This window comes from Lycium ferocissimum, unplaced genomic scaffold (genome assembly GCF_029784015.1).
Source record: "Lycium ferocissimum isolate CSIRO_LF1 unplaced genomic scaffold, AGI_CSIRO_Lferr_CH_V1 ctg13314, whole genome shotgun sequence".
NCBI lineage: Eukaryota > Viridiplantae > Streptophyta > Magnoliopsida > Solanales > Solanaceae > Lycium > Lycium ferocissimum.
The window spans coordinates 227-27,297 of NW_026714810.1; the positions used below are offsets into that span (position 1 = coordinate 227).

General features: G+C 38.2%; 4 long non-coding RNA genes across 7 annotated transcripts; 2 read left to right on the forward strand and 2 right to left on the reverse strand.

Annotated features, from left to right (window-relative positions):
- The first annotated feature begins 14,429 nt into the window (after positions 1–14,429).
- Positions 14,430–19,049, forward strand: LOC132042102 (uncharacterized). Of its 4 annotated transcripts, none has more exons than XR_009411360.1 (4): positions 14,430–14,772; positions 15,418–15,566; positions 16,794–16,883; positions 18,652–19,049. It is a non-coding gene; the product is annotated as an uncharacterized LOC132042102 (long non-coding RNA). The 4 variants fall into 4 exon arrangements; XR_009411361.1 differs by having other exon boundaries at positions 18,655–19,049; XR_009411359.1 differs by lacking the exon at positions 16,794–16,883 and having other exon boundaries at positions 14,430–14,872; positions 18,655–19,049.
- Positions 16,457–18,246, reverse strand: LOC132042103 (uncharacterized). The gene is made up of 3 exons (XR_009411362.1): positions 18,107–18,246; positions 17,462–17,689; positions 16,457–16,586 (listed from the first exon to the last, which is right to left on the reverse strand). It is a non-coding gene; the product is annotated as an uncharacterized LOC132042103 (long non-coding RNA).
- Positions 19,050–22,359: 3,310 nt separating the features above from the next.
- LOC132042104 (uncharacterized) lies at positions 22,360–26,722 on the reverse strand. The gene is made up of 4 exons (XR_009411363.1): positions 26,605–26,722; positions 25,906–26,056; positions 24,591–24,680; positions 22,360–22,820 (listed from the first exon to the last, which is right to left on the reverse strand). It is a non-coding gene; the product is annotated as an uncharacterized LOC132042104 (long non-coding RNA).
- On the forward strand, positions 23,229–25,002 carry LOC132042105 (uncharacterized). The gene is made up of 3 exons (XR_009411364.1): positions 23,229–23,364; positions 23,782–24,041; positions 24,888–25,002. It is a non-coding gene; the product is annotated as an uncharacterized LOC132042105 (long non-coding RNA).
- Positions 26,723–27,071: the final 349 nt, after the last annotated feature.

Sequence of the window (27,071 nt, forward strand, 5' to 3'; positions counted from 1 at the left end):
TCCCCCGCTCTAAGTCAATGAAAGAAATCAATATCACGGTACGTGGCATGCGGGTAAGCCGAAGGAAACACCTCTGCGAACTCACAAACTACAGGAACTTACTCAAGTGGTGGAATCTCAGCATTAGTATCATGAATATGTGCCAAATAAGCTAAACACCCCATCTCAACGAGTTTCTTAGCACAGACATAAGAGATAATTTTCTTTGGAAAGGGATTAAGGTTTTCTTTCCACTCAAGTCTAGGTATCCCGAGCATAGATAAGGTGACGGTTTTAGCGTGACAGTCTAGAATCTCATGGTAGGGAGATAGCCAACTCATACCGTAATAACATTGAAATCTACCATGTCTAAAATCATTAAGTCTACCCAGGTACCATAACCCATAATTGTAACAATGAAAGATTAAAACACTTTATCTACAACCACAGAATCTCCGATCGGAGTAGATATAAGAATAAAAGTATTAAGCAAGTCACAAGTCGTATCAAAACTGCTAGAAAGTAAGTAGACACATACGGAAATGTGGAGCCCGAATCAAATAGTGCTGAAGCCTGCCGGCAACAGACTAAGATAGTACCTGTGATAACTACATTTGAGCCCTCAACCTCTGGCCTGCCTGGCATAGCATAGCAATAGGCACGCCCACCACTAGCCTGAGAACATCTATGATCCCCCTAAACTGTTACGACCACCCCTACCAAACTGATAACCGCCCCTGTTGGGCTGAGCGCCACCTCTACTTGTCGTGTGACCACCTCTCCCAGTCTGAGCACGGTTCCGACCAAAAGATCCCCCTCCTCTAACTGGAGTAATTGGGGGCCTTGTAGCTCGAACACCGACCACTCTTGTTTACCGGGTCCGGGAAGTTTAGGAAAAAATCTCCCGATTTTCCCACCGCCACACTCCAAAATGTGAACGATCAGAGTAGGCCTCTTAACCGACAAGAATGTTCGAAAACCTCCCCATCCGGGAACTCGGTCCGAGAGCCCATTGCTCGTCGATAGAGTTGTGAACGACTCCAGATGAGCCTCCAACCGAAGTCAGCACAGTCTGTTGAACCTGACAACTCGATTAACTATGGGATCCCTGTCCCTTAGAAAACGTACCACTGAAAGTACCAGCCTTTCAGGGCCTTCTTCTCTGTATATTTGTTGTAGCCATCCTGACGGACACCCTCAACATTCTTCACGTGATCCACAACCTCCTGAAAAGAACAATCCTTGGTCACCAACTAAAGAGCCGACAACTGAAAGGCAGTATTCAACCCCTTCTCAAAACGTTTAATCCTCTCCTCCTTAGTAGGCAAAAGCTGGAGAGCATAACGAGCCAAAGAGGGAAATTGGGACTCATAAGCAAAGATCAAGAGCTACTGCTCCAATATTCGAACTCATCACGCCTCTTATCCCTCGAGGTACAAGAACATACTTTCAAAAAAAATGCGGAACCGAGTCCCAGTCACCGCAGGCACGGTCCACCGCCCCTACACTGCTACAAACGCCCTCCACCATAACTCGGGCATCTCCTTTACGAGCTGAAAAGTCACGAACTCCCACTCCATAATTCTCACCGCCCCCATCTTATGCGGGATCCTCTCGTGGAAATTAATAATGAATTGATAGGCATCCTCTGCCTCAGTACCATAGAACTCTGGAGGCTTTATCTAAGTGAACCTCCAAAACAAATCATGCTCGCCACTAGTCATCACCGGTCCTCCTTAATCGGGGGCGGAGGAAACAACTCTGTCTAGGGCCTCATCTAAACGTAAACCACGCCCGTGGCATGTGTGCCACGGCACCCTAAATTAGAGCCTCGGCGACCACCCGGCTCTCGCACCCCGATTACCTACCGCTACCGGTGACACACTCCGCTCGCTTGCTATTCGATAGGCTTCGCAATCGGACCATAACATCCGATAGCACCGGGAGTAGCACACATACCGCCGAGGCCGGGTATCACGCGAACTCGGTTGCCTCATCCTGAACAACCTAAGGCTCAGGGGAATCAGCGCGTTGTTGACTAGCCGCAGGAGCCCCACCCCTGGCTGGTGCTGCTTCTCCTCTGCATCTACCAAAACCACGGCCTCTAGCCTGGCCTCCTCCACGAACTGCGGCCCCAGCGGCCTGACCTTCCCTTCAATTTGTGGCCCCAGCGGTCGGCTCGGGTACCTCGTTAGCTGCTGTTACCGCACGAGTCCTCACCATCTATGAGAGAATAGAAAGAAAAGTCAGATACCAATTTGAATCATCTAGATGCCAAATGGAATCAAGTAGCACAAAAGAAAGAAAGAAGTTGAAGTTTCCTAGTGTCCCATAGCCTCCCGAAGATAAGAACAGACGTCTCCGTATCGATCCGCAGGACTCTATTAGACATGTCCTTGTACGACGAGATCAATGAACCTAAAGCTCTGATACCAACTTTGTCACGTCTCAAACAGACGTGTGTGGTGTAACGGTTCGCATTAGCGGGCGGGGTTAGCGCTCGAAAAAGCTACTTCGAAATCGTTAGTGCTCTTTCAGACTTCGTTTTAAAAGAGTCACCACCTAATTTTTAGGAAATTAGGAAAACCAGTTTTGAAGGATTTATTCATACGCCGTGAAAAATTATTTTTAATCCAAAGTTCTAGGTAAGGGTTCTGGTGATCCCCTAGGGAATGTGTTAGGCACCCTAGTATTAAGGATCCGTACTATACAGTTGACCTTCGAATTCCAATGTGTGAGTTATTTGCACGAACTGTTTATTTCCCGCAAAAAAGATTGTCATGTTGCATATCATTTTTTGAAAAGAATTGAATATATTCCCTTTAAATATAGGGTATTTAGGTTCGGATTTATGATCTACGTCTATAAATTAGTTCTTTTTATATATAAGGATAGTAGTTTTTCTATAGAAAAAAGGTGGTTTTTTTTATTTATTTTTTTATGATTTGGGTGAATAGGTTTTATTCATGCTTCTACTCACACGTAGACCGGGTCAATCTATTTAATATATTTTCAGAACATTCTTACCTAAATTTTTTATAATTATAAGCGTAAATTGGACTATTTTGATTTTTTAAGAAAAGAACTCTTTATATTTTGCGCTGTTGGTCTTTTAGGAGAAAATGAATTATACTTATGGTCTAATAACTTGTATATGCTCCCTTAAAAATGTACTTGCTACATATCCATTTTTTATAAAGTACCAGATTTTGTTTCAAAAGATAAGACTTTGACTTTTAAAATTCATTTCGTTTTTGGGCCCTAAATACTTCACTGGATTTATTTAAAACATGGGCATTGGCCCAGAAAACCTTAATCATGTGTTTATTCAGAAAAAATGAGTGGGTTTCGACCCAAAGCAATAGTTTCATGTTTTAAAGGGATAAAACTACGTGGGCTCGGGCCCAAAAGTACCTTATTTTAACCACTTAAACTGTGGGCCTTAGTCACTTTTTTCTTAACCATATATTTATAAAATCAAACAGAATTTTTAGCCCAAATAGAGACCTACATCATTTGTTTTCAAAATACCAAACTGAATGGGCTCTGGCCAAAAAAATATCTTTTGAAACGCTGAGTTTTTAAGGAAAGGACTCAGGTGGGCTCTGGCCCAAAACATCACATTTTTATTGACTCAAACCCAGAAAAAGAGACATGCTTCAATAGTTTGAAAAAGAAGTTTTCCGCCTAATGTATTCTTCCTCTTAATTTTATACCATGCGCTATACCTTTTTTGCTTTTCCAAAACCTTTTTAATTATTTATTAAGACTAGAAAACAATTTCTTTCCATTTTAAGTTTTAAAAAATCAGTACGCATTTCTCCATATTTTCAAAAAGAATTTTTAGGTGCTAGAGTCAATCTAAACGGCATATGCACCGTTTTGCCTAAGATGCCTAATTCGCAATACAAATGGTTCCAATAATGTTTGTGGGTTTTACAACTAATGAATACGATACAAGAAAGCAAATTAAGCAAAACAGAGAAGGCATAAATATAATAAAGAAAGTAAATTGGGGTGTACCAAACCCCAATCATTTTCACCTATGGTTGGGCCTTCATGTCAATTTTACCCATGACTGGGCCTTCAATATATTAGCTTCCCTTTCTTCTCTTTTGGACTCAACGACACTTGAAAGAATTTTTCCTATTGGGCTTTTGACCCAATAGGGTGGCTAGACCTTGGCCCAAATGGCCATGCAGTGGAGAGGGGAAAGAAACAAAAGACCCCGGTTAGTTTATATTTTACTGTTCCTATCATACATATATTATACACACCTATATACACAGTGCACTATTGCTTACAAGTCCTATTATATACATAAATATACACATGTACAAACAACACATCATATTTATTCATAAGCTCATATAATGTGCATATGTGTTTTCCATGTCCTTAAACTCAAACCCCAAACCTAGGTGGTAGGAAGGCCAAGTCATCACCCCCCCTTATTCCTGATGCCGCACAAGTTCCAAGAGGTTTCATGAACCTCCGGAATAGCTGGTCACCAGGGGAAGGTTCAAACTAGACCCCTTTTTACCTAAACTGCCTCTCAACCAACAACAACTATGGAAGACACAAATCCACACGTGCGCGCACACACACGGCTTAGAATAAATAGGATAAGCCTAATATACATGTATATGGAACAATTATAAGCCAACAAGAACAGATGAGACAAGGAGAAAATGAATGAATAGATTCAGCAGGCATGTTAATCTCATGAGCCAAAGCCAAGGCTTTACTTATGACTTAAACATGGAAGAAAGAAAGTGATATGTATGAACATAATATGGCCAAGACTGAACCTAAACCAAGTAATCACAACACAGACAATCACATGGAGATGGCATAGTTCTTATCTATATTGAATCAGGCAGGTGTGGATAAATATAAAGACACACAAGGATAGGATAAACCAGATTCTAGACATGGTATAATCACAACAATATCAATACAATCAACGAGTACTAAGTAAGTATCATATGCCGACAATGGTTAGAAACACATGTCAGTAAAAGAAGTCACAAATAAATATGATCAGCAACTAAATCAAGTCCTACATCTATTTATCGCATAATATGATGCCAAGACCCTTAACTCATTCACCTTCTGCTAATAACCACAAGCCAGATCCACAACAATATCATGACAATCATATATAATTAATACCATTCGTTTTTAGTCTAGAAGTCGACTCTTCACTATGATATCTTTAGTCTACATTCTTTAGAGGCCAAACATACAACTGATCCTACGAACGATCCATAAGACAAACCAACCAGTAAAAGCCACAGATAATCGAAGACAAGTACACATCATTGCCAAAGTAGCATCTAATCCTAAATGTGCCAAGTCTCAATATATCAATCCGGATCCAACATCACAAGTAAACACCAAATCATCTCAAACAAGCCATAATGCAATGCAATGCGATGATGTATGAATGCAATGCAATGTTATGCCAATGCTGTGACATATGTACTCCGGACGGAAATATCGACATCTCAGTAGCACAACCTAGTGTGACTCGCGAAGTCTAAGTGTCACCCGTCTCGAATCTTTTCCCAACCACGAAGACGGGACCGATCTTTACCCATGGGGGTTCTCGCCGCACCCTCTGGGGACCCGCGAGTCTATCTGTATGCACTCACTTAATCAATGATTCCAGAACTAACATCGGATATCGGCCTCTCACGTCACTCAAGTAAAAATTGAGCTCAGCTCATCACAGTGTTTCATCAAGTATCATCAATATCTCAACAGTATATCATGAAGAATGAGAGTGCGTGCAATGCATATATCATCATCAATAATCATGCTCAATATCACAAGTACCAACAATGGTATACCAATAATTTATCTTTATTACAACCACCAACAATGGGTGCGCCAACAATATATCTGAATCACAAACACCAACAATAGGTGCGCCAATAATATATCAGAGTCACAAGTACCAACATCGGTACGCCAACTAAATATCAAGTCACTAATACCAACATGGGTATGCCAACACTATCATCAATATCTACACAAGTCATACGGAATTCTATTCCCGTATCAACATCAAATTAAGGTACCACCATAACACAAACAAGTTGTAACAACAATTCTCAATACCAAATACTCACTCGTGGCATCAAGCCAACACAATAGGTCAAATCAGTCACAATACATTATTACCGCTCTTCCTTTATTAGCCTATTAGCTTAGTACAAGTAAATTCACCTCCTACTCACAAGGCATTCATCCCTACTCAGTTTAGAACTCAATCGCAACTGTTGGTACATTTTATCCCTACATCTATCAGCTAGATTCACTATTAATAGCATAACACACTTAATCACATATTACAAAAATTCTCATCGTGAGACACATAAAATAGGTATCACCCACTACTCCCAAGTCACATAAAATCCACTGATACTCACAAAAACTAAATCAAGCATCCTAAAGAATCTACAGGCCATAAGCCCGAACATACAAATCACACAACAATATCATCCTGGGATTCCATCCCAAATCTCCAATTCCTACACATGCATTCCCCGTTCCTTCTAATGCATGAATATGGGAAACTAGCCGGAGTCTACCGAAAAGGCAGCCGTAACCTACCTGGCAGCCAAACAGGTGCCACGAACCCACACATTTGCCTTGTCTTTTGAAGCGCCTCCAAATAATCAAACTCTATTCACATGTAAATTCTACGTCAGAAACGATGAAGAATGATAACCATATTGACTACTTTCTATTCGGGTTAAATTCCACCCTTTAATTTAGGAAAAACGGGTCTCAAGGCCAAAACGGGAATTTTATGGTCAAAATACCAAATTCAATACCAAAAGGTCAAAACCCATTACTATAATCATAGGAATACTCGATTAATTCTCAAAATCATCATTTATATGCAAACCCCCAAATTTGGGTCTAAGAACCCTAACTTTGATTCAAGAAATTCAACTCATAAATGGAAGATTATTGATTAGCAAGCCTAGATATAACATTACCTAGCATGAATAACAACAATTACTCATAACTTAGGAAGCCAATTCATTTTTAATACCCTTTTAAGAAAAACCCCATAAATCCTCTTTTGATTCTAAGGATTCTATCGTTAGATTAAGGATTAGGAGATGAAGCTAAGTGATTATGGAGCCAAGAACCTTACCTTAGTGGAGAAATAGGCAGAAAACCCTTCAGTTCGCCTCTGTCTAGCCCTTAGAACGAAATAAGAATAATGACTAAATGTCTAGGATATTTTTCAAATATAAATTCATTCTGGTACAGCGATACCGCTGCAGTGGCCATCGTTCCGCCCCAACGGTTCCACACCAGCGGTGTCCAGACCGCTATGACGGTCTAGCCATACATCTCTGAATGCCACTCCATCGGCACCCTCACCGCCCGACCGCATTTGCGCGGATCACGGCCCCGGCGCCGCGGGGGACACCGATTAATCGTAAAACGAAAAAAATTCATCTTTTCGTAAAATCTACCCCGAAACTCAATTATCATTCCAGACCCAAAACACACAAACAAAAATAGATATACATAAAAATGCGCTACAAACTCACCCACGGCTTCAGATTTCCTAAATATGGTCTCGTCGACCAATTCAACTCTTGGTCAAAGGTTCTCACTTAAAGTCAAGATTTCTCACAAGTCAAAATAAACACTAACGAAGCTCGAAAATGGTCAATAAGGAAAAAATCATGCTAACGACCAAACAGGTCATTACAGACCACTATTTTTGTTAGAGTGGGGTTCTATTTATAGAACCCCAAAAGTTCAACCAAAACTAACAATAACGATGTGGGATAAACCCTTCTTAACAACCAAGACTCAGTAAGCAACAAACCAACGACCCAGATCTAAAGCGTAGCCAAACATGCGGTCAGATTTGACCCTTCTTGAATCGATCTAACCCAATAGGCATGAACCAATAGAAAAAATGCGAGAAATATAAGCAAAATAACTTAAAGCAAAAGAAAATCACCATTTTAACAGCAAAATCTAAAAATAAAAAGTAAAATAAGGACTCATTACCAATTTCGTGTGAAAGGAATACGAAATCGAGTAAAATTTTTGATGCTTTCACTATAACAAACATGTAATAGCTATGCTTGTCAGCCCAGCTCTGTGATATTACCATTTTTGGCGGAGAGAGACAAGGGAAAATCATGGCGGATGCTAGGGTTTCACTAGTAAGGGAAGAGAGAGAAAGTGGGGAAGGGTAATGGTTTATCTAAAAAGGAAAATGAAATAAAGGATGAGGGGTGTTATGCCCCTCGTCTTCGTCATAGTAGAACTAATGGTTTCCTAGTCGAGCATGTCTTGAGAATGGAGACCCGTGCCCGAGTTTGGGGACATAAAGTGTTATACTCTGTGTAAAAATGTATCAGTAGGTATTCTGGGTAAATTATGGAGTTAGAAGCTGAACGAATAAAATTGATGAAATCTGGACTGAATCAGGAAATTCTGCAGACACCAGTCAGTGACGACGGGCCGTCGACATGTCGACAGACCGTCCCTGTGCACTGTTAACATGTTTCTGAAGACTGAGATCTGCAGGTGCAATTCGACAGGTCAAGTCGAAGGACCGTCGATACGTCGACCCAGCCATCAAACCGCCTCTCTAGAATTTTCTGGTTCCAACTATAAATAGACGATCCCTGGTCTCATTTTTTAGATTTTACCCTCCCCAACAGCCCTGAAAGCTCTAGAATATTCCACACACCTCTCTAGCATAAACTTAAGGTAAATCAAAGATTAAATATCAAAAATTAGTAGAATCAAGTGCAAGGATGCTCTCTAGGGTTTGTGGAAACCAAGAATCTCTTTGGTGTTGAAGTTGAATTTTTCTCCAAGTGAAGTGTTTTCATCCAAAGTCCATTCCTACATCATCAAAGGTCAGTTTCATGTTCATCACATGTTATTAAGAGTATTGAGGGGTTGAATGACTTGGATTAAGAGAGAAAATAGAATATGAAGCTCAAATATGAAAATAGTGGTATTCTTGAATAGAACTTGACATGAATCATAGTTCTTGATATGCTATGAGTATAATCTTATTATGAATGACATTAAGAATGTTGAAGAAGTATTATATATGAATGAGTATGACGTTGTGTGGTATTTATGGTTGTAGATGACCTTGAAAGGGAATTTTGAGAATTGGATAATGCTTAACTTGGTAAAGATTATTGATTATGATATTGTGGGTGTTGTCATTGATGTTTAGGAGTTTTTTATTGTATAGGGAAAGTTGTAAAAACAAAGGAGGTGTCGCCCAATTTTTGTTAGTCCTTGGTCGTTTTAGCCTAGACTTAAGGATGCTTCTAATGATCTAATGCAATGCAAAATCTCTTGAATGTAGAGTCGTGATCTTGGAAGGAAAGCATTTAGTTGATAAAGTTAAGGAGATGTAAAGGGATGTGAGGCTAGTCCCCTTCTTTCAAAGGCCTGACTCCTATATTATGATTTCTTCTCTATATTTCCATAACCTTCTTACATCCCAAAAGATGGAAGTTAAGGATTCTGAAGAGCTTCTTATGAGATCGCGTTGAGATATGTTCTGAGATAATGATGCTTTAATGAGTTTGATAAACCTATTTTTATGATTTCATTGATGTTACTTCTTGTTGTTGTCCCACCTCATGATATTAGTTCTTCCAAGGTGAGGCATAACGATGATGATTATTCCATAAGGTAATTGGAGGTTCCCGACCTTACGTCACTCCGATAGAGTTATAGCCTTTACTTGAGCTCCCATGCATGCCTCATATTATGTATATGACTACACCGTGCATATATGGTAGGGCATTCACTACTACGACAAGCGTAGTGGGCAGCTATGATGATGATTACACTATGTCTATATAGCATGGGCAGACACCACTAGTGGGCAGCTTGAGATGTTTACCCCGGACGCGGGAGGCCCGAACGCGGGCTAATGATGATCACACCGTACCTATATGGTCGGGCAGTTTATATATATGTATGCATGATATGATATTTTTTGTTAGCATGCATGATTCCTCCTTAAGAGACAATCAGTCACAAGTTATCTCTTCAGCTCATGTTCTCTTATTTGCTTATTATGTTGATTTACATGCCTTACATACTCAGTATATTGTTCGTACTGACGTCCTTTTCTTTTATGGACGTTGTGTTCATGCCCACAGGTAGACCGGGAGATGGTGCAGATGCTTAGGAGCCTACTCAGCAGATTTGCAGGAGCACTCTACTATTTCGGAGACGCCATTTCTTGGTATATTCTTTTGTGTATATATATTGGGGCATGGCGGGATCCTGTCCCGCCCTCATGATTTTAGTACTTCAGTTAAAGGCTCGTAGATACTTATGTGTGGGTTGTAGATGCTATGTGACCTCTTCATTGCATATTCTGTACATCATTTTTTGTAGCCTCGTGGGCTTATGCACATATATATGTTTTGGAAGATAATTGGAGATTGTCCATGATAAGTCTTGTGTTGAGGTTGATGCATGTCCAGGCTAAGTATGATAGATAGCATGATGAGTGGTGCTCGGTAGTCAGCTCCGGGTACCTGTCATGGCCCACTAGTTGGGTCGTGACAGAAGTGGTATCAAAGCAGTTTTGTCCTATGGTGTGTCTATGAGCCGTGTCCAGTAGAGTCTTGTTTATGAATGTGAAGCGCGCCACACTTATAAACGAGAGGCTGCGGGGCATTTAGGCATAATGACCGTCTTTTTTTCTTCTTCATAGATCATGGCGATAGAGCTATGTTATAAGATTTCTTTTTTTCCTAATTGTGTGTTATGGTTTCAGTGATGCCGGTAAAGAAGAAAGCAACAGCCACCTAGAAGGTCAAGACTGCAACAGGAAGAAGGGTTGAACAGGAGTCTCCGGTGAAGATAGAAAAGGGAGAGTCCTATAATGAGGCTCCACCTCATACTTCTCATACTCCGCCTATTCTAGGGGAGCAAGAAGGGTTCCCACTCCAGCTCCTATGCCTCCAGTTCCTCCACCGGGTGCTTCGGGTCAATAGATGACCGAGGCTATTCAACTATTGACTCAACTAGTTGCCGCTCAGGCTCAGCGGCAGAGTGCGGGTCCGGGTGACAGAGCCACTAGTGCCAGAGCCCCATGATTTTATGAGTTTGAACCCGCTAGAATTTTTGGGGTCAAAGCCGGATGAAGACCCGCAAAGTTTTATAGATGTGATGTTGAGGACGCTGAAGATTATCCATGCTTTTGATACGGAGTTCGTGGAGTTGGCATCTTATAGGCTCCGTGATGTGGCGGTTCTTTAGTATAATAATTGGGTTTCTTCAGGGGGGGGGGGGAATGCACCTCCCCCGGTTTGGCAAGAGTTTGTAAATGCTTTCATACGTCATTATTTGCCACCCGAAGTCTGTCGGGCCCGAGCTGATCGGTTCTTGAATCTAAAGTAAGGGAATATGAGTGCTTGAGAGTATAGTCTCCATTTCAATTCATTGGTCTGGTATGCTCCGACCATGGTAGCCGATATGGGAGACCGGGTGCATAGATTTGTGAGTGACTTAGGACCACATTTGATCAAAGATTGCTTGACAGCTTCACTAAAGGAGGGGATGGACATCTCCCGTATTCAGGCTCACGCCCAGAATTTAGAAGAGCAACAGCCGCAAAGGGGAGAGCGTGATATGGATAGAAGGCAAAGTAAGAGGGCCAGATCTGCCGATGCTAGTAGTGAGTATAGAGGGGGTCAGAAGTAGTCATATTCCAGATATTCAGGCCAGTCTGCGACTAGTGCACCTTCTCGATTTGCGAGCAGGAGATTTGATCGCCCCATTTATTCAGGACAGGGTCAGAGCTCGAGAGTTTCGGGTTCCCAGTTTGGAGGAGATCCTAGTCAGAGGAGACCACCATTACCACGATGCAGCCAGTATGGTAGATTACATTAGGGTCAGTGTCGTCGAGGCTCAGATGCTTGTTATGCCTGTGGTCAGACAGGATATATGATGTGGGATTGCCCATCGATGAGTGGTAGATTAGGGGTTCAGCCTACAGGATCCATAGCAGGCTCTTCTTCGTCCGTGTGCCCCGTAGGGTAGACTCCCCAGGCTTCGAGCCGCGGTAGAGGGGTAACATCCAGTTCAGGTGGTTCCCAGCTCCGTATTTATACTTTAGCCGGACACCAGGATCTTGAGTCCTTCCCTGACGTTGTTGCAGATATCCTATCAGTATTCTCTCATGATGTCTATGCATTGAATGATCCGGGTTCTACTTTGTCCTATATTACTCTATATATTGCTGATCGTATTGGGGTGAAACTCGAGTCAATTAAACCTTTCGAGGTGTCTACTCCTATTGGTGACCCGGTAATAGCTAGACAAGTGTATAAAAATTGTGCAATTGTGGTATGTGATCGTCAGACCATAGCTGATTTGATTGAGCTGGAAATGTTAGACTTTGATGTGATTATGGGCATGGATTGGTTGGCCTCTTGTTATGCTAATGTAGATTGCAGGACAAAGATGGTTCGATTCCAATTCCCGGGAGAACCAGTGCTTGAATGGAAAGGTAACACAGCATCCCCAAGGGGTAGGTTTATTTCCTACCTCAAGGCAAGAAAGATGATTGCTAAGGGCTATATTTATCATTTAGTCCGAGTTCATGACACCGAAGCAAAGCTGCCAACTCTTCAATCTGTCCCGGTAGTAATGAGTTTCCAGATGTATTTCCAAATAAACTTTCAGGTCTTCCACCGGAACAGGAAATTGACTTTACTACTGATGTATTGCTGGACACCAAACCCATATCTATTCCTCCTTACAGAATGGCTCCTGCATAATTGAAGGAGTTAAAGGCACAACGAAAGATTTGCTCGAGAAGGGATTTATTAGACCCAGTTCATCACCATGGGGAGCACCTGTCTTGTTGGTAAAAAAGAAAGACGGCTCCCTACGAATGTGCGTTGACTATGAACGGTTGAACAAGGTGACAATCGAGAATAAATATCCACTTCGAGAATCGATGATTTGTTTGATCAATTACTGAGGTGCTAAGTGGTTTTCTAAGATAGATCTAAGGTCAGGATATCACCAAGTGAGGGTCAACAAAGAAGACATTCTGAAGACGGCTTTCAGGACCAGATATGGTCATTACGAATTTCGGGTAATGTTATTTGGGTTGACTGACGCTCCGGCAGTGTTCATGAATTAAATGAATAATGTGTTCAGGCCTTTCTAGGATCTATTTGTAATCGTGTTCATTAATGACATTTTGGTATATTCCCAGTCAGAAGCAAAGCATGCAGGTTATCTACGTATTGTCCTTGGAATTCTTCGAATTCGAGAATTATATGCGAAATTCCCAAAATGCGAGTTTTTGATTGAATTTTGTAACTTTTCTTGGCCATATTATCTCAGTTGACGGTATTCAGGTTGATACTCAGAAAATCGAGGCTGTGAAGACTTGGCCAAAGCCTACAACGCCTACAGAAGTCCGTAGCTTTCTGGGATTAGCAGGCTATTACAGAAGATTTGTGGAAGGATTCTCTTCTATTTCAGCACCATTGACAAAGTTAACTCAGAAATCAACAAAATTTCTATTTGAGCACAGTTTTCAGAAATTGAAAGATAGATTGACTTCAGCCCCAGTTCTGACACTTCTAGATGGATCAGAAGGTTATGTTGTTTATTGTGATGCCTCCAGTGTCGGATTGGGCTTCGTGTTGATGCAGCACGGGAAGGTTATAGCCTATGCCTCCAGGCAACTGAGAAAACATGAGAAGAACTACCCAACCCACGATCTTGAATTAGCGGCGGTTATTCATGCTTTGAAGATGTGGAGACATTACTTGTATGGTATTCATGTTAATATTTATACAAACCACAAGAGCCTTCAATATATTTTCAAGCAAAAGGAGTTGAGTCTCCGGCAGAGGCGATGTTGGAGCTATTGAAGGATTATGATGTGAGTATCTTATATCATCCCAAGAAAGCAAATGTGGTGGCCGACGCTCTTAGCCGTAAATCCATGGGTAGTCTGTGCGACGTTCGACCAGAAAAGAAAGAATTAGTCCGTGAGCTTCACCAGCTAGCTAGCCTAGGAGTGCGTTTAATTGATTCGGGCAATGCAGGAGTCGTTATTCATAACCCAGCTGTTTCATCCTTAGATATGGAAGTGAAAAGGCGCCAATATGAAGATCTCCAGTTGAGCCACTATAGAAATACACTTCCTCAGAAAGAAAAGTCACTATAAGAAAATGTCAACTTGTGACGGAGCAGTTCTGTCACAAATTGTGACAGAATTGTGACGGAATTGTGATGGATCAACCTTTCATACATAAAAAAAATTTAAAAACTTTTTTTTCCCATAAACATTTTGAGGGTAACGGATTTGTGACAAATTTTAAATATGATTTTTGTGACGGTATATATTTTCGCCACAAATTAAGGTACTAAGGTTGAAAATGACAATTATTTGTCACAAATCCGTGACAAAAATTGTGACGGATTGAATATTCTGTTACAAATATAATAACAAGACAATTAATAATAAATATATAAATTTGTGATAGATTTGTTTCCCTCACAACAACAAAATTAGGCAACTTTTTAATTTTGGCCCCAAAAATTTTCATTACTTTTTAGTTTCCCACCAAAATTAGGCCCCATTACATTTCAGCAAAGTAGCTTTACTTTCCCCAAAATTCCCCAAAATTAGACTCTTCTAAGCTTTGACTCAGTTAATTTCTTGGTGATTTCAGCAAAGTAGCAAGCCGTTCACTTCGACTCCGTTGTCATCTTCACTAAGAGGTTTAGTTTTTCTCTATTAACGAAAACTTACAGTGAATAACTTTTGGATCTTCATATTGGGTCCTTCAATTCTTGCCCAAATTTGTCTCTGATTTCCTATGTAAGTATTCTAAAGTGAATAATTTTTGGATCTTGTTATTAGATCTTTCAATCTATGTTTAAAAAAACTCCTACTAGCTTTTGCATGCACCGATTTTTGAATTTTTTGTGGTGGGTCTTCATCAAACTAGAATATTACGTCCTTCACTTGAAGTGGGTAAAATTTTGATCAGTTTCTTTCTGATTTGAACAAATTTTGGGCTAAAGGGAAAAGCTTTGATTTTACTAAAGGAATTTTTTTTGCTATGTTGATTTTCCTAAAGGAACTTCCGATGTTCATGATCAATTTATGGTTGCAATCGTTACTTCCTAAAAATCACTCTTTGTTATTGAAAGAAAAGGGTTCGTAGTATAAGCTTGGTCCCGAAGTTCATGTTTTACTTCATAGTATTATCATAGATGTGCTTATTTCACTATCTCATGTAGCTCAGATCATTTGAGTGATATTCGTATTATTATCCTAGTTGTGCCTTTAGTTTTGAAGCTTATATGTCTAGATATTGCTAGCTCATATCGTCTTATGGTGTATTGCAACTTATTTTGCAGAAAACTTCAACAACCTCCATTTTCAATCAAGGATCAAGAGGAGAAGGCAAAGAGGAGTTCTTTCTTCAAGGTTTGCATTTTATAGAGCTTCTTACTTCTTTTTGCTGATTTGTTGGACTTGATGAAGAGACTTTGGCGTGATCAATCATGTAAGTATTTGAGCACTTTCCGGGTAACTAATATTCATCATAGAATCAAGTAAGTTTAGGATAACTAGAATTCTTGAAAGTTGACTAAAGAGTTTTTTTAGTTGATTTTGCTTTTCATTTTCTTATATTCAAAGTACAATTGTTTCATTGTTGATACAGGTGGATCTGTTGGAGTACATTTGTTTATTTGAATTTGTTAAGTTTAGAGCATGAAGAGAACAATGTAAATTAAGATAGTTAATTAGTCTAGCTTACCTACCTTAGCAGATGTTTTTGGTAATAGGATGCTGGTCCTAATTCACGGTTAAGAGAATTCATTAATTCAATTCAATTACAATCTATTGTTGGATGACATTTCATTTTAGATGGTAACTTGCTTCTATTTTAAAAGCTTCTAGACATGGACTTTGTTTGACTTGAAAATAAGTAGGTTTGGTATGTGTGTTGCTAGTATAGAGGTTGTTTCAATATCCCAACGAGTCGGAGGGCATTTCAACCATTTATATTCAGAAATGAAGGAATGGTAGTTATACCTACCAATGTTCGATGAAATGACTCAAAGAAATTTGGATGTGTTGAAGTCTGAGTAGCCTTAATTCATGAAACTCCCCCAGTATGTGAAGGGGGGTGTGTGAGTCCAAATGAATGTCTATTCATGTCAAGGGGTGTTCATTTTTAGTGTTATTAGTTAGAAATACATCTGAATGATGTTTTGACAATAAGAAATACATCAATCACATTTTTAAACTAAAAAAAAAAAATGAAAAGAAATTGTTTTACATGGAGATTAATATACAAGTTCAGAATGAAAATTGATCACTTTTCCATATCCTTTTAAGGCTTTCTGTTAAGTGTTTCAGTTAATAGTAATGAGAGCTATGTAGTTCTAATTGTTTCTGGTGAAAGAAAAAAAGGTACTTTATATGTAGTAAAGATTAGTTTTTGAGAATACTAGTTAAAAGTTTTTAAGTTAAAAGATTGTTATGACTTTGTTGACAAGGCTGAGTGGTTGGATCCCAACTCTATATCTTCATAGGTGGTTTATCTAATTTGGCTAAGATAATTTTTGTTGGTAGCCAGCTTTGAATACCTTTCCTTTTTTTTTTTTTTTTTTTTTTTTGCTAAGATAATATAGGCTAAACAGATTTTGGATGAAATAGTGTTAGAATCTTTTGGTGGCTCTTCATCAACCTTTTGTCTTATGGTGTATTGCAACTTATTTTGCAGAAATGTTCAAGGTTTGCATTTTGTAGAGCTTCTTACTTCGTTTTGCTGATTTGTGGGATTCAGTGGAGGGTCTTTGGCGTGATCATTCATGTAAGTATTTACCCAATGTGCATGAAAATAGTAAATCAGTGTAGCAGATAATGCCTATCAAGATTTAGGATTCTTTGCTAAATCTGTTGGCATTTTTGTTATTGCTTATCATTATGCAATGGATCATTCTAAGTACTTACACAACTAGCTGATGCCAAGCATCCAGTGAGAACTTTTAAGCTGCTATAGCTTGTGCAATCAGTTTATACAAGACGCCTCAGCATTATCCTCACTAAAGGGAATGATATGCCCATATATATTTGAACGTTAGAGTTATAATTTTTTAATTTGCTCGTACACTTCACGCTCTTGGGGCCTTTTCCTTGTGCCGTTCATTTGTGATTTTCTGGGTAACTAATATTCACCATAGAATCATGTAAGTTCAGGATAACTAGAATTCTGGAGACTTCATTTGTGCAAGGGTCATTTTTAGCATGCTATTCTTATTCTTGATATTATCATTCATGCTATTTTTATTCTGTTAGAAGATAAGAAAAATATACATATCATATTTCTACAATCTGAATGGGATAAACTAAATTAGCCACTCATTTTGTTTCAGTTTGTGACCAATACACCTTTGTGGCTTAAAAAATCATACACTCCATGTCTGACTACTAAAATTTTAGAAATTGAGTGCTTTTGTTCTATTCCTGTTCTTTAATTTTTTTACCAGAGATGTTTCCTTTTTTGCTCTGTTCTGATTCATCTATTTTTTAACTAGATTTCTTGATGGCTTTTTTAAGAAAGGTAAAAGGAGAATTGAATTTTGTCCTTCCTCTGTCAGATGGGACATGCATCGTTGACTTGATAGACATTAAGCACTTAACTGTTCATATTCATATTTCTCCTTAATGTTCCGCAGCCTGAAAATCATGGTTTAGGTCTGGAACATACATCATTGACTTTATAGACATTTAATAGTTTATAATCATATCCGTATTTCTCATTGTCAATGACTACAAAGATAGCAAAGTTACATGTACTTTTTGCTATGGAGAGTGCATTTCTTCTGATTATGAGAAGGCGATTATATCTTTTGACTAAGTCCAAATGGTTTCATCAAATTAATCGATTGATCCGTTTTTGTATTTCTGGGTGTCGCGTCTTGTATCTCTGCTAGTAGGGTTGTAGTAAAGTTGTTTGATTTGTTATGTTAGTGGAGCGTAATATAACTAATGGAAAATTGCCTTTGAAGGCAATAAAGTTAATCACCTTCCTACATTTTTATTAATTTGAGAAGTGAAAAAGTTTACTTTGAAATTTATTGACATGTCATATAGTTATTGCATGTTTCGTGGCGATGTATCATGTGGTTGGATATTCTCATAGGGAATAAAATGGCATGACTTTGGTAAGCATCTTGGTGAGCTATTTTAGCCGAAAGTCTAATCGTTTCTAGTCATAGGGTATGACAAGGTTCTCTCTTAGCACTAATTCCACATTAATACAAAAGTACTTGATGCCCTCCCTCTCTTTTCTCCGAGGTGGTGCTGATCTTATAATTATAAGCAAGTGTTTGAGATACAATTGTCCTCTACTTTCTGGTGATTGATTAAATTTCTCAAGATTAGGAATTTGTTCAACTTTTCAATTGTGGTTCACTGGTTTGACATAGTTATGTCATATTTTTGTCATATACAAAAGATTCACCATGTTGTCCTGGTGCATTGTGCTCATTTCAATTTATTTTAGGCATAATTGTATGATGATAGCATTGACTTGATGTGACCATTTGCTATTATCTGATCTCTTACCTTTGATACAGCAGAATAATTATTTTGATAAGTGAGCTGAGGCTAAAACAGAGCAGGTGATGTAAGAGACTAGAGCATCGTTCTCTAACAATGCATAGAGGAGGAGATTTCACGTTTGAGCGAACAAAGAGAAGGTCGGTTACATTATGGAGGAGCGATTTATGCGTGCATGATGAGTAAGATGGCATTATCACTCCTTCTTCGATTCTCGTCCCTTCGATACAGACTCTTCGGATGCTTTAGTGGTTACTAATGTTAGACTTTTGTTAACTTTATACTCATTCTTTAGAATTTCTAGATTTTTATAGAAGAATTTATGTATTTGCAATTTTTAAATTCATTTGTAATATATTTCATAGTATGAAAGTTACATTGTTGTTATTGTTAATTATTTTGTGCTTTTAGCTAACTTGATGTCATTTTAGATTAATGTGAAAGGTGACAAATAAAATTTTTGATGAAAAACCTAGCCTCAAATCCATCACAAAATAGCTGCCAAAGGTTTGAATTTGTGACGGAATATTGTGTCATAAAGGTTTGTGATGGAATATCTTTTGTCACAAATGCTTGGGTGAGAAATTAAAATTTGTGACGGAAAATGTTTTATCACAAATATTGTGATGGATTAAGTCATCACAAATCAGTCACAATTTTCTGACGGAATCAAGCCTAGTAAGGCTTCTCAATTTTGTGACGAAAATATCTGTCACAATTTCGTCACAAAAAATTGTGACGAAATTGTGATCCATCAAAAGAAATTTATGACCAAAGACTATTTGACGGCCGCGGTTCCATCACAAATCCGTCACAAACCCTGATTTGTGACGGATTTTTGATAGATTTGTCCGTCACAATTTTGACATTTTCTTGTAGGGAGTCACCATTCGAGATTTCTGCAAATGGAGTTCTCAGGTACGGAGGCAGGCTATGTGTCCCAGATGTTGCAGGATTACGTCATCAAATTTTGGAAGAAGCTCATTATTATCGTTATTCTATTCATCCAGGAGCGACGAAGATGTACCGCGATCTCAAGTTAATGTATTGGTGGGATGGAATGAAGAAGGATATAGCAGAATTTGTAGCTCAGTGTCCAAATTGCCAACAAGTGAAAATTGAGCATCAAAAGCCAGGAGGATTGTTGCAAGCCATGGAAATTCCAACCTGGAAATGGGAGGTGATCAACATGCATTTTATTATAGGTTTGCCTCGTTCTCAGCGTAAGTATGACTCCATATGGGTGATCATTGACATACTTACAAAATCGGCCCATTTTCTTCCAGTCAGAACTACATACTCAGCAGAAAATTATGCAAGGCTGTATCTTAAAGAAATAGTGCGACTTCATGGTATTCCTGTATCTATTATCACTGACAGGGAAGCGCAATTCACAGCCAAATTCTGGAAGTCTTTTCAAAAAGGTTTGGGAACTCAAGTGAGACTCAGCACAACATTTCATCCACAGAACAATGGACAAGCTGAACGCACTATTCAGACTTTGGAAGATATGTTGCGGGCATGTGTATTGGATTTCGGAGGCAATTGGGATGATCATTTGCCACTTATTGAATTTGCCTACAATAACAGTTATCATTCCAGCATCCAGATGGCTCCGTATGAAGCTTTGTATGGAAGGAAGTGTAGGTCGCCAATTGGATGGTTTGAAGTTAGAGAGACACAATTGATAGGTCCAGAACTGATTCAACAAGCGGTAGGAAAGACCAAGCTTATCAGAGACCGATGATTGACAGACCAAAGTCGCCAAAAGTCCTATGCGGATAATCGCCGACGGAACTTGGAATTCCAAATCAATGATTGGGTGTTCTTAAAAGTGTCGCCGATGAAAGGCGTAATGAGATTTGACAAGAAGGGCAAGCTCAGTCCCCGGTATATTGGGCCTTATAAGGTTGTACGCAAGGTGGGCTAAGTGGCTTATGAACTAAATTTACCTCCAGAGCTTCGAACCCTCCGGGGGTAGAAATAAATAAAAGGATATCTGATCTTCATATCCTTTTGCTTCCCAAGTCATCTCTTTCTCTATTGTTATTCTTCCACGGAACCTTAACCGAGGCGACATTCCTTTAGTTCTCGGTCTTCGGACTTGCCTATCCGGTATAGCCATAGGCAACTTCTTCATAAGCCAACTTTTCAAAGGATTTGGACATCTTCCTACAGTACAATCCCAGGAAGGATCTCCAACATTTTACGGAGCATCGACACATGAAAAGCTTGGATGGATTTTCAAGCTGGAGGTAAATTTAGTTCATAAGCCACTTAGCCCACCTTGCGTACAACCTTATAAGGCCCATATACGGGGCCGAGCTTGCCCTTCTTGTCAAATCTCATTACGCCTTTCATCGGCGACACTTTTAAGAACACCCAATCATTGATTTGGAATTCCAAGTTCCATTGGCGATTATACGCATAGGACTTTTGGCGACTTTGTACTGTCAATCATCGGTCTACGATAAGCTTGGTCTTTCCTACCGCTTGTTGAATCGATTCCGGGACCTATCGGTGTGTCTCTCTAACTCAAAACCATCCAATTGGCGACCTACACTCTCTTCCATACAAAGCTTAAATACGGACCCTGTCCGGATCTTTGGAATGATAACTATTGTTGTAGGCAAATTCAATAAGTGGCAAATGATCATCCCAATTGCCTCCGAAAACCAATACACATGCCCGACATATCTTCCAAAGTCGAATAGTGCGTTCGGCTTGTCCATTGTCCGTGGATGAAATGTTGTCCGAGTCTCACTTGAGTTCCCAAACCTTTTTGAAAAGACTTCCGAATTTGGGCATGAATTGCGCTTCTGTCGGTGATAATAGATACGAATACCATGAAGTCGCACTATTTCTTTAAGATACGGCCTTGCATAATTTTCCGCCGAGTATGTAGTTACGATTTTGGAAGAAAATAACGATTTTAAAGTATGTCAATGATCACCCATATGGAGTCATACTTACGGCCAGAGCAGAGGCAAACCTATAATAAAATGCATGTTGATCACCTCCATTTCCGTGTTGGAATTTCCATGGCTTGCAACAATCCTCCACGGCTTTTGATGCTCAATTTTCACTTGTTGGCGATTTGGACCTTTGAGCTACAAATTACGCTATATCCTTCTTCATTCCATCCGCACCAATACATTAACTTGAGATCGCGGTACATCTTCGTCGCTCCTGGATGAATAGAATAACGATAATAATGAGCTTCTTCCAAAATTTGACGCGGCATCCCGCAACATCTGGGACACATAGCAGTTCGCCTCCGTGCACGAGAACTCCATTTGCGAGAAATCTCGAATGGTGACTCCCTACAAGAAAAATGTCAAAATTGTGACGGACAAATCTATAAAAAATCCGTCACAACCGGTGGTTTGTGACGGATTTGTGATGGAACTGCGGCCGATCAAATAGTCTTTGGTCATAAATTTCTTTTGATGGATCAAATTTACAATTTTTTGTGGCGAAATTGTGTGCATATTTTCGTCACAAAATTGAGAAGCCTTACTAGGCTTGATTCCGTCAGAAAATTGTGACTGATTTGTGATGACTTAATCCATCACAATATTTGTGATAAAACATTTTCCGTCACAAATTTTAATTTCTCACCCAAGCATTTGTGACAGCATATTCCATCACAAACCTTTATGACACAATATTCCGTCACAAATTCAAACCTTTGGCAGCTATTTTGTGATGGATTTGAGGCTAGGTTTTTCATCAAAAATTTTATTTGTCACCTTTCACATTAATCTAAAATGACATCAAGTTAGCTAAAAGCACAAAATAATTAACAATAACAACAATGTAACTTTCATACTATGAAATATATTATGTAAAATGAATTTAAAAATTGCAAATACATAAATTCTTCTATAAAAATCTAGAAATTCTAAAGAATGAGTATAAAGTTAATAAAAAAGTCTAACATTAGTAACCACTAAAGCATCCGAAGAGTCTGTATCGAAGGGACGAGAATCGAAGAAGGAGTGATAATGCCATCTTACTCATCATGCACGCATAAATCGCTCCTCCACATAATGTAACCGACCTTCTCTCTGTTCGCTCAAACGTGAAATCTCCTCCTCTATGCATTGTTAGAGAACGATGCTCTAGTCTCTTACATCACCTGCTCTGTTTTAGCCTCAGCTCACTTATCAAAATAATTATTCTGCTGTATCAAAGGTAAGAGATCAGATAATAGCAAATGGTCGACATCAAGTCAATGCTATCATCATACAATTATGCCTAAAATAAATTGAAATGAGCACAATGCACCAGGACAACATGGTGAATCTTTTGTATATGACAAAAATATGACATAACTATGTCAAACAGTGAACCATAATTGAAAAGTTGAACAAATTCCTAATCTTGAGAAATTTAATCAATCACCAGAAAGTAGAGGACAATTGTATCTCAAACACTTGCTTATAATTATAAGATCAGCACCACCTCGGAGAAAAGAGAGGGAGGGCATCAAGTACTTTTGTATTAATGTGGAATTAGTGCTAAGAGAAACCTTGTCATACCCTATGACTAGAAACGATTAGACTTTCGGCTAAAATAGCTCACCAAGATGCTTACCAAAGTCATGCCATTTTATTCCCTATGAGAATATCCAACCACATGATACATCGCCACGAAACATGCAATAACTATATGACATGTCAATAAATTTCAAAGTAAACTTTTTCACTTCTCAAATTAATAAAAATGTAGGAAGGTGATTAACTTTATTGCCTTCAAAGGCAATTTTCCATTAGTTATATTACGCTCCACTAACATAACAAATCAAACAACTTTACTACAACCCTACTAGCAGAGATACAAGACGACACCAGAAATACAAAAACGGATCAATCGATTAATTTGATGAAACCATTTGGACTTAGTCAAAAGATATAATCGCCTTCTCATAATCAGAAGAAATGCACTCTCCATAGCAAAAAGTACATGTAACGCTTTGCTATCTTTGTAGTCATTGACAATGAGAAATACGGATATGATTAGTAAACTATTAAATGTCTATAAAGTCAATGATGTATGTTCCAGACCTAAACCATGATTTTCAGGCTGCGGAACATTAAGGAGAAATATGAATATGAACAGTTAAGTGCTTAATGTCTATCAAGTCAACGATGCATGTCCCATCTGACAGAGGAAGGACAAAATTCAATTCTCCTTTTACCTTTCTTAAAAAAAAGCCATCAAGAAATCTAGTTAAAAAATAGATGAATCAGAACAGAGCAAAAAAAGGAAACATCTCTGGTAAAAAATTAAAGAACAGGAATAGAACAAAAGCACTCAATTTCTAAAATTTTAGTAGTCAGACATGGGAGGTATGATTTTTTAAGCCACAAAGGTGTATTGGTCACAAACTGAAACAAAATGAGTGGCTAATTTAGTTTTATCCCATTCAGATTGTAGAAATATGATATGTATATTTTCTTATCTTCTAACAGAATAAAAATAGCATGAATGATAATATCAAGAATAAGAATAGCATGCTAAAAATGACCCTTGCACAAATGAAGTCTCCAGAATTCTAGTTATCCTGAACTTACATGATTCTATGGTGAATATTAGTTACCCAGAAAATCACAAATGAACGGCACAAGGAAAGGCCCCAAGAGCGTGAAGTGTACGAGCAAATTAAAAAATTATAACTCTAACGTTCAAAATATATATGGGCATATCATTCCCTTTAGTGAGGATAATGCTGAGGCGTCTTGTATAAACTGATTGCACAAGCTATAGCAGCTTAAAAGTTCTCACTGGATGCTTGGCACATCAGCTAGTTGTGTAAGTACTTAGAATGATCCATTGCATAATGATAAGCAATAACAAAAATGCCAACAGATTTAGCAAAGAATCCTAAATCTTATAGGCATTATCTGCTACACTGATTTACTATTTTCATGCACATTGGGTAAATACTTACATGAATGATCACGCCAAAGACCCTCCACTGAATCCCACAAATCAGCAAAACGAAGTAAGAAGCTCTACAAAATGCAAACCTTGAACATTTCTGCAAAAATATAAGTTGCAATACACCATAAGACAAAAGGTTGATGAAGAGCCACCAAAGATTCTAACACTATTTCATCCAAAATCTGTTTAGCCTATATTATCTTAGCAAAAAAAAAAAAAAAAAAAAAAGGAAAGGTATTCAAAGCTGGCTACCAACAAAAATTATCTTAGCCAAATTAGATAAACCACCTATGAAGATATAGAGTTGGGATCCAACCACTCAGCCTTGTCAACAAAGTCATAACAATCTTTTAACTTAAAAACTTTTAACTAGTATTCTCAAAAACTAATCTTTACTACATATAAAGTACCTTTTTTTTTCTTTCACCAGAAACAATTAGAACTACATAGCTCTCATTACTATTAACTGAAACACTTAACAGAAAGCCTTAAAAGGATATGGAAAAGTGATCAATTTTCATTCTGAACTTGTATATTAATCTCCATGTAAAACAATTTCTTTTCATTTTTTTTTTAGTTTAAAAATGTGATTGATGTATTTCTTATTGTCAAAACATCATTCAGATGTATTTCTAACTAATAACACTAAAAAATGAACACCCCTTGACATGAATAGACATTCATTTGGACTCACACACCCCCCTTCACATACTGGGGGAGTTTCATGAATTAAGGCTACTCAGACTTCAACACATCCAAATTTCTTTGAGTCATTTCATCGAACAATTGGGTGGCATAACTACCATTCCTCCATTTCTGAAGATAAATGGTTGAAATGCCCTCCGACTCAATGAAATGTTGAAACAACCCCCATACTAGCAGCACACATACCAAACCTACTTATTTTCAAGTCAAACAAAGTCCATGTCTAGAAGCTTTTAAAATAGAAGCAAGTTACCATCTAAAATGAAATGTCATCCAACAATAGATTGTAATTGAATTGAATTAATGAATTCTCTTAACCGTGAATTAGGACCAGCATCCTATTACCAAAACATCTGCTAAGGTAGGTAAGCTAGACTAATTAACTATCTTAATTTACATTGTTCTCTTCATGCTCTAAACTTAACAAATTCAAATAAACAAATGTACTCCAACAGATCCACCTGTATCAACAATGAAACAATTGTACTTTGAATATAAGAAAATGCCAAAATCAATAAAAAAACTCTTTAGTCAACTTTCAAGAATTCTAGTTATCCTAAACTTACTTGATTCTATGATGAATATTAGTTACCCGGAAAGTGCCGCCAAATACTTACATGATTGATCACGCCAAAGTCTCTTCATCAAGTCCAACAAATCAGCAAAAAGAAGTAAGAAGCTCTATAAAATGCAAACCTTGAAGAAAGAACTCCCTTCTTTGCCTTCTCCTCTTGATCCTTGATTGAAAATGGAGGTTGTTGAAGTTTTCTGCAAAATAAGTTGCAATACACCATAAGACGATATGAGCTAGCAATATCTAGACATATAAGCTTCAAAACTAAAGGCACAACTAGGATAATAATACGAATATCACTCAAATGATCTGAGCTACATGAGATAGTGAAATAAGCACATCTATGATAATACTATGAAGTAAAACATGAACTTCGGGACCAAGCTTATACTACGAACCCTTTTCTTTCAATAACAAAGAGTGATTTTTAGGAAGTAACGATTGCAACCATAAATTGATCATGAACATCGGAAGTTCCTTTAGGAAAATCAACATAGCAAAAAAATTCCCTTTAGTAAATCAAAGCTTTTTTCCCTTTAGCCCAAAATTTGTTCAAATCAGAAAGAAACTGATCAAAATTTACCCACTTCAAGTGAAGGACGTAATATTCTAGTTTGATGAAGACCCACCACAAAAAATTCAAAAATCGGTGCATGCAAAAGCTAGTAGGAGTTTTTAAACATAGATTGAAAGATCTAATAACAAGATCCAAAAAATTATTCACTTTAGAATACTTACACACAAGGGAAATCAGAGACAAATTTGGGCAAGAATTGAAGGACCCAATATGAAGATCCAAAAGTTATTCACTGTAAGTTTTCGTTAATAGAGAAAAACTAAACTCTTAGTGAAGATGACAATGGAGTCGAAGTGAACGTGGTTTGCTACTTTGCTGAAATCACCAAGAAATTAACTGAGTCAAAGCTTAGAAGAGTCTAATTTTGGGAATTTTGGGGAAAGTAAAGCTACTTAAGTTGGAAAATTGTAATGGGGCCTAATTTTGGGTGGAAACTAAAAGTAATGAAAAATTTTTGGGCCAAAAATTAAAAAGTTGCCTAATTTTGTTGTTGTGAGGGGAAACAAATCTATCACAAATTTATATATTTATTATTAATTGTCTTGTTATTATATTTGTAACAGAGATATTCAATCCGTCACAATTTTTTGTCACGGATTTGTGACAAATAATTGTCATTTTTCCAACGTACC